Source organism: Peromyscus californicus, unplaced genomic scaffold (assembly GCF_007827085.1).
Source record: "Peromyscus californicus insignis strain IS unplaced genomic scaffold, ASM782708v3 Scaffold_4__1_contigs__length_199733344, whole genome shotgun sequence".
Classification (NCBI taxonomy): Eukaryota; Metazoa; Chordata; class Mammalia; order Rodentia; family Cricetidae; genus Peromyscus; species Peromyscus californicus.
Genome location: NW_026294562.1, coordinates 28,290,920 through 28,299,796, shown reverse-complemented (window position 1 = coordinate 28,299,796; position 8,877 = coordinate 28,290,920). Strand labels below are relative to the sequence as shown.

Sequence of the window (8,877 nt, the reverse complement as noted above, 5' to 3'; positions counted from 1 at the left end):
ACAGACAAATCTCAAATTGGGATTCCTACATAAGCTGTATGTAACCCTATATCCGGAGCCATCCCACCAGCAAATGGCTTGTGTACTCTGCAGTTTTGGAGCCGCCCAGCCGTTCCCCTGCTTTCTAGGTGAAGCTGATAGTTCACTGGACGGTTCAGGTGGTCCAACTTTGGGCAGCGAGCGAGCAGGGTGTCTGGGGTGGGGTGGGGTGGGGTGAGGTGGGGGGTAAACCACAGGCGACCGTTTCACTCTGGCCCTAAGCCATCCACAGGGACCCGCCACCCGCCAGGTTTTTCTGCAGCACGTGGGAGGCTGTGGCTACGGAGGAGGGGGCGGAGGCAGAGGCGAAGGCGGTACCCTGGAGCCAGGGCAGAGGAGGCCGGGACCATTGCAGTGACAATTTCTTTCCTGGTGTTGCTGCTACAGAGAAGGCCGCCACAGATTCGGAGGTCACCGGGCCGGTGCGTAGGTTTGCAAGGGCGCTGGGGCTGTCCGGCCAGCTAGAGCGAGCCCAAGACACGGAAGGTAGCAGGGCTCGTCCGACCACTGGCAGAGAGAACTCAGAGAAGGCACGGCCCGGACCAGCCCGCGGGCGCCTCCCAGCCTGGTGCCACCGTCACCAAGCGCCGGTGCCTTGCGGAGCAGCTACCGCCACCCCGGTTGCAGCGGCCACACGGATGCCCGAGCCACGCGGCCCGCGCGGGGGCAGCCGCCGCGGTCGCCATCCCACGCGAGCTCCCGACACGCACGACTGCTGGTGAGTGGCCGCGCACGTGTGCCCGTTGGCCCGGGAGGTGCGTGGAGATGACTGCTGGCTTCCTGTCGCCCTGCAGTCCCCGCCCCCATGCGCCCCTCTCCGCCCTAGGGTTAGTTTCTTGCTGGGGAAGGCAGGGACGGTGGTTCCTGGCCTCCGGGCGGTGACCTGGACCCGGATGCGCGTGCTTTTCTGGTTCGGACTTGGGATGCATCCTTGCTGGTGATGTCAGAATTCTGAGAGCCCACCTCACTGGTTTTGCGTGGGGCTTCACGTCGGCTGCGCTGGATGTCAAGGAGGGAGGGGCGAGAACTGGTAAAACATCTTCATACTGGGGTGGGGGTGGGGGTGGGGGAGGAGAGAGCTTTCTAGATGCCATTTAGCCTGAGACATATTCTCTTATTGGAATAACTAGAGTGTTCGCTAAAAGCCAAAAGAGAAATGCATGAAAAGTGCAATGCCATGAAAACGTAATTTTCCAGAACTCCCCGAAACAACCCAACCTGCTGGGAGTCTAGAGCCCGAAATGCTGTGAATAATTGAAGTGTAAAAGAAAATTTCACAATGAAGCAGCAATTTAAGAAACAGAATCTGATTTAGGGAAAAAATCTCTAGGTTAGTGTGAGGGGGAGCGGCTGGTCTGTCTTCCCCAAATGAGTGTTTGGTAGCAATTAAGCTCCGGTGAGCACGCCGCTTTTCCAGACATCCAGCTAGTCATTGAAAATTAAACGAAGTCTTGAGTTTTAAAAGCGTTTCCAGAAATAAGGTTAATTTGAGCTCCTGTCAAGGTCAACGCGGACTGTGAGAGCAGACAAATTAACACTTGAGTGTTTGACTTCCGGTTTCAATTTTTAAGTAGTATTTGTTTCCAGACCCTTTTCAATGGGCAAGTTTTGTTTTCCTGGTGCATGCTAAATTGAGCCTTACAAATGTGCTCTGTAAGTAGACTTTGCTGGGCATTTTTTAGATTGACTCTAGAATATCTGTGTTCATTTTAAACACCTTAACGTCTCAGCAGTAGGCTGATTCGGTTAGAGCAGTGGTCCTCAACCTTCTTAACGCTGCGACCCTTTAATATAGTTCCTCATGCAGTTGGCACCCAACCATAAAATTATTTTCGTTGCTACTTTATAGCTGTAATTTTGCTACTGTTATGAATCGTAATGCCCTCTGATGGTCTTAGGTGACCCCTGTGAAAGGGTCACTTGACCCCCCTCCAAAGGTTGCCACCCACAGGTTGAGAATCTCTATAGTAGAGCCGCTTTATTCAAAGGCAGGGACTGTTATTAGGATCAACCAGGAAAACTAACTGGATGGAAGAAGTTATCTGTTCCGTCTGCCCATAGCAGTGTTTAGTTCATGCAAATGGACTGTTGAGTACATCTCAGATGTAATGCATGCATTAGCTGTTTCTTGAGAATCTTAACAAGCACTTTATTTTCTTGTTTCCTTGAGTAAAATATGCATCGTTTAGCCTATAAAGGCAGATTCTCAGTCCTTTACCCATTTGCAAGGGGTCTTGACTTGGAGGGAACAGTGAGGGGCCCCAGGTTCTGTGGGTGTCCTCAGGAGCAGAATGTACTATGAGTGCTGTCTCTGGGTTGGTTCCTGAAAGGGCTGATAAGACGTTAAAGAACTGCTAATAATAGTTAATATTTTTTACTTTCAATTGGTTGAGACCCTTCCTTTAAGGATTCTTCTCAGGCCTGCTTTACAATGGTGGTGCACGCCTTTTATCCCAGCACTCAGGAGGCAGAGGCAGGCAGATCTCTGTGAGTTCGAGGCCAACCTGGTCTAGAGAGTGATGTCCAGGACAGCCAGGGCTGTTACACAGAGATACCCTGTCTCAAAAGAAAAAGAAAAAAAGTAAAGAAAAGCCTGATCACCCTCAAATTAATTTTTTAACATACAAAGAAATAGGTTTCATTCATACATGTATGTTATTAAACTGTTCTTGTTAGCTCCCCACACTGAGTTTCTGCTCACTCCTCCTGTGATCCTTCCATCCCCTAGATAGTTCCCTTTCTGTTTCATGCTATATATATTACCCTCTCTTGTCCCCTCCTCCCCCTTCCCTTTAGATAGACTTCTTGCTCTCAGGTCCCCTTTCATATCCTCTCTCTCTCCCTCTCTCTCTCTGTATATGTGTGTGTGTGTGTGTGTGTGTGTGTGTGTGTGTGTGTGTGTGTGTGTGTGTACTGAAACGTAGACTCCGCACACAAGAGAAAATGTGCAATTTGTCTTTCTGAGTCTGGCTGTCTCATTTTGCTTAACATAGTGACCCAGTTTTTTTAATGTTATAGTTCCACTTTTCTTTACAGCTAAATGAAAATAACACTATAGAGCCAGGCGGTGGTGGTGCACACCTTTAATCTCAGCACTTGGGAGGCAGAGCCAGGGGAATCTCTGTGAGTTCAAGGCCAGCCTGGTCTACAGAGCGAGATCCAGGATAGGCACCAAAACAACACAAAGAAACCCTGTCTCGAAAACAAAAACAAACAACAACAACAACAAAATGACGCTATAGGTTCACCACATTTTCTTTATCCATTTATTCATTAGTGGACATCTAGGCTGAAAAGTTTTACTCAAAATTATGAGAGGAAGTAATGTAGATGCCACTGAAAACATATCAAGTGCCCTTCTGGCCATTATGGTTTTAAGTTAGAGACATTTTTTCCACTTATTTATTTAGTGTGTGTGTGCACATGCGCACTACTTACGTGGAGGTCAGAGGACAATGTTGGGGAGTTGGTTCTCTTCTTCCACTGTCTGGATTCTGGGGATCCAACTCAGACTTGGTGCAAGCAGCTTTACACACGGAGCCATCTCTCTAGCCAGCCTGTTAACACTTTAATCTACTCACTGGGTGTCTCTCTGTGTGTGTTTCTGCTTAATCCAGTAATTTTTTTCTTGACCTCCTTAAGGATTTATAAGTTATTTCCAAGGAAACTATGAGAAATGACTCATGGTCGTTGCTGAAAATACCAGAGTGGATTTTCCATCCCTTAGGGCTGATGGGTTTCAGCTGTTGAACAAATAATTGTCAAATGAACAACAGGTTCTAGAACATCTTTGTCTTCCCAGCCTAAGCTACATTGACTCTTCTGATTTTGATTTTCTTTTTGGAGATAACTTTATATGAATCACCAAACACTCCATCAAATCAAAGCACAGTCAATATATTCGATAAAGAAGATCAACTTCGTTGAATCATAATGTAAATATCTGATATGCAGGATATCTGGTATTTGACCCCTGTGAAAAGGTGCTTTGACCCCCAAAGGGGTCATGACCCACAAGTTGAGAACCACTGTTCTAAAGCAACATAAAACACCATATTGGTACCTATTGATCTGTTTCTCCCAGCTTCCTGAATGCGTGAACTGTCTACTGCACTGTGCTGAGGGCATAGTCAGAAATCCTGAGCTGACATCACAGAGTTCCATTCAGGAATAATCTGGATGGAACTACATCTGGGTGTGGCTTTTGTCAGAAATTATTTGCATTTCTAAGCAAATCCACTAGATGGCTAGTACAGTCCTCCTGACTCTTTAGCTAAGAAGAGAGACCAGTTTAACATTTGGCAAGCTGATGAGTCTTCAAACCACAGATCATTTGATTCTCTTTCTAATTTTTAAATTAAGTCAGTGTTAGTTTTGTCTATTGAAGTGCTTGGCTTAGAGACATTAATTCAGATGGGCGGTTCCTTCATAACCCTTATTTATGAAAAGCAGTCCCTTAATCCAAACAGTGGCTAACTGGTGAGTTCTATGATTTGTCTAAGGAACTCTTTTGGATGGTTAGAAGTTTATCTTCTTTTTGCTGTAGTTCTGACTTTCTATCTCTAGTCCTTAGTCATTCTCTTTGTCATTCAGGATCTGATTGCAGGATGAAAGTTAGAAAGCTAGTAGAATTGACCTAGATATTAATATTGTATCATTTAACAATAATGCAAATTTTTTTTCTTTTTTTTTTGTGTGTGGTTTTTTTGTTTGTTTGTTTGTTTGTTTTTTGGGGTCAGGTTTTCTCTGTGTTGCCCTGACTGTCCTGGAACTCACTCCATAGACCAGGCTGGCAGATCTGCCTGCCTCTGCCTCCTAAATGCTGGGATTAAAGGCATGCGCCACCATGCTTGGCAAGGTATGTTTTCATAAGAGCATCTGGCAACTGAGTAGGAGTGGGTTAGAAAAAGGAAAAAGAGAAAGTGATAACTGGACCAAAATTCCTTAGACACCAAGATAAAGACAGCTTCGGTGGCCAAGCATGGTGGCACACACCCTTTAATCCCAGCATTAGGGAGGCAGAGGCAGATGGATCTCTGTGTTTTCAAGGCTAGTCCAGTCCACAAAGCGAGTTCTAGGACAGCCAGGGCTACACAGAGAAACCCTGTCTTGAAGGAGGAAAAAAGGCAACTTAATAGGTCAGAATTCCTTATATGAAAAGAGGCATAAAAATAATCACCAACCCCAGCATTCTTTTCTCTTTCTGTTTCTTTTTAATTTTTTTTTTTTTTGGTGTTTTTTGTTTTTTGTTCTTCGAAACAGGGTTTCGAACTCTGTGTAGTTTTGGTTCTTGTCCTGGATTTCGCTTTGTAGACCAGGCTGGCCTTGAACTCACAGAGATTCACCTGGCTCTGCCTCCCAAGTGCTGAGATTAAAGGCGTGTGCCACCACCGCCCAGCTCCAGCATTCTTTCCTGCTGAGTCTTGATACAACTTCAAAATCCTGAAAAATTTAGGGAATATTAAGTTATGGAGTGGTTAGAAACATGAATTTATTTTGCTATTTGCTGTAGCTAGTCTTTCTTGTTGGCTGCCAGTTCCCAAATAATGAGACTTATTATTAATTATGAAAGCTTAGCCTTTAGCTTAAGCTTGCCCCCAACTAGCTCTTATAACTCAAATTAACCTGTCTTTATTAATCTACGTTCTGCCATGTGGCTTTTACCTCTTTCACAGCTCCCAAATTAAACACAGACACATTATCTGCAATTTAGAATTGGTACCCAGATTATTGTACTTTTTAGAGGATTATTTTTCCTTGATGTTTTAGTATTTTCTAAATGTTTTTTAGTAAGCTTATTAAGAAGTATTCATATATATATACATATATTGTTTTATGTGTGTATGTATACATCATGGGGTCCATATGTGAAGGTTAGAAAATAGCTTTCAGGAGTTGGTTCTCTCCTTCCACCTTCTAGCTCTTGGGAATCAAAGTCACGTCGGTAGATGCAGTGGCTAGTACTTTTACCAACTGAGCCATCTGACTGGTTCTAATTTGTGCTTTTACATTTGCTGTAAAGTGAGTTCTGTTTAACTTTTCTGCCCAGTGCAGTTGACATACACAACACAGACATCTACCGTTATACTCAGTGACTGTGCTTGAGATAAGGAGGATATTCCTTCCTAAAAAGTGCAGCAGGTCCCAAGTCCAGTATTGGCTATCGGTATTCTGAGGACCTCTGTGCCATCTACCTCTCACTGTGATCCAGAATCTCATATAGCTTCTACTCTCCCAGCGCGATGCAGTAATGATTGTATTTCTTTTTATTTAGCTTGTGCAGAAAGTTCTGGGGGGCACAGACAAAGAAGTTTGTAGCTGTTCTTTGGCTTACTTAACTGACTGCACCTAGTTCCAGGAGACCAGATTTAGTTATTGCTGGGGAGATCCTTGTGGTGGTGAAGAGTGGAAACTGTCAGTTTATTCAGATCTTTTCTAGCTGGATCTAGTCTGCCGTCACCGATTGATGGACTTTCACAACGTTACATTAAAGCCTTTTGAGTTCTGTTCTTGTAGGTGACTTTGAGAAGTCTATAGTTTTTAGTTTATTTTTGTTTTAGTACTGGGACTTAACTCACATATTAAGCAAAGACTTGATCACTGAGCTATGTACCTCCAGTCCCGATGTCTTAGTGTCTCACTAAGCACATGAGAGCTTTTCCTGGCTTTGGATAAAGTCTTCAATAAACCATGAATTATTTTCTTGAAGGCATTTTAAGTAACATCTGCATCCTTTGATTTGGATATTTCTTTATTTAACCAAAGTTTCATTCTTTCCTAAAGAAACTCTTCAATTTCTTGAGTTTTAGCTTGACTACAGACAAGAGAACTTGAGATTTGGTGAATTTGGTGTTTTGGTTTTTAAACATTTGTCATCACTAATGTTTTAATGGCATCTCAGTTAAGCCAGAGATTTGTTCAAAAGTTCCTATGAGAGGTAACTTTAAGTGAACCATTACAGATCAGTCACTGGTGATTTGACTTAAGTGATTCATTGGACCAATTTGGAAACAAGAGGTCAGGATGACTCATTTTAACCCTTTCTGGCTCCCTGTGTGCTGACTTCCTGTTTTGCATTTGCTTACGCCCAAAAAGAAGCCCTGGTACAGGTCCCTTTTAGAACACTATCTCAAGCTCAAATGGCTGAATGGTAATCAGCCATGCACCTCTAATTAAAAGCAAAAGGAAAACTATATTTAGTAATGGGATTAGGATTGAATTGCTCTTATCTACTGACCCCGTGATTTCATTTTTTTCTTGATAGGATACTATTCTGTGTCCTACCTCTAAAGCTGTCACTCTTAACATTAGTGCTCTGTCTTTCTGTGGCTAAAATGAAACCTAAAGAACTCTAATTTGTTCTTTTCTTTATTCTTTGACTTTGGGGGCCCACCACCCAGCTCTCAAGTAAATATACATGGTGTCTTATTCTTTCTTATGAATACCTAGCCTTAGTGTTAGTATTCCGATCTACCCCTTGGGGACCTGCCCAGTGTCTTCCTGACACCATCCTACATTCCCTTTGTACAGTGGAAAAAAGAAAGCATCTTCAACAAATGGTGCTGGCATAACTGGATGTCAACATGTAGAAGATTGCAAATAGATCCATATCTGTTGCCATGCAAAAAACTCAAGTCCAAGTGAATCAAAGACCTCAACATAAATCCAGTTACACTGAACCTGATAGAAGAGAAAGTAGGAAGTAGTCTTGAATGCATTGGCACAGAGATCACTTCCTAAATATAACACCAGTAGCACAGACACTGAGAGCAACAATTAATAAATGGGACCTCTTGAAACTGAGAAGATTTTTTAGGGCAAAGGCCATGGTCAATAAGACAAAATGACAGCATACAGAATGGGAAAGGATATTCACCAACCCCACATCTGACAGAGAGCTGATCTCCAAAATATATAAAGAACTCAAGAAACTAGACATCAAAATACCTGACAATTCAATTAAAAAATGGGCTACAGAGCTAAAAAGAGACTTCTCAACAGAAGAATCTCAAATGGCCAAAAGACATTTAAGGAATTGCTCAACATCCTTAGTCATCAGGGAAATGCAAATCAAAATGACTCTGAGATACTATCTTAAACCTGTCAAAATGGCTAAGATCAAAAACACTGAAGACAGCTTATGTTGCAGAGGATGTCGAGCAAGGGGAACACTCCTCCACTGTTGGTGGGAGTGCTAACTTGTACAGCCACTTTGGAAATCAGTATGGCAGTTTCTCAGAAAATTGGGAATCAATCTTCCTCAAGACCCAGTTATACCACTCTTGAGCATAAACCCAAGGAATGCTCAATCATACCACAAGGACACATGCTCAACTATGTTCATAGCAACAGTATTCATAATAGCCAGAACCGGGAAACAACCTACATGCCCCTCAACTGAAGAATGGATAAATAAAATGTGGTTGGTACATATACACAATGGAGTACTACTCAGAAGAGAAAAACAATGATATGATGAAATTTGCAGGCAAATGGATGGAACTAGAAAATATCATCCTGAGTGAGGTAACACAGACTCAGAAAGACAAACATAGTATGTACTCATAAGTGGATATTAGATGTAAAACAAAGGATAACCAGACTGTAACCCACAGCTCCAGGGAGGCTAGCTAGCAAGGAAGGACACATGGATCACTCAGTGAAGGAGAAATAGATGAGATCTACATGAGCAAACTGGGGGTGAGGGGGAGTAATGGAGGGCAAGGGATGGGGAATGAGAACATAGGGGAATAGGAGGTTCGAGCTGGAACAGGAAGAGTGGGAGAGCAAGGAAAGAGGTACCATGATAAATGAAGACATCATGGGAATAGGGAGAAA

At 43.3% G+C, this 8,877-nt stretch overlaps 1 protein-coding gene across 3 annotated transcripts in view; it reads left to right on the top strand.

The window, feature by feature from the left end:
- Positions 1 to 390: 390 nt before the first annotated feature.
- Positions 391 to 8,877, top strand: part of Stambpl1 (STAM binding protein like 1) — a 52,853-nt gene continuing 44,366 nt past the window's right edge. Inside the window, exon 1 of one of the 3 annotated variants that reach the window (XM_052762148.1) lies at positions 391 to 757. The gene's annotated coding sequence lies outside the window, so the exon portion shown is untranslated. The other 2 variants (XM_052762150.1, XM_052762149.1) reach the window with 2 other exon arrangements.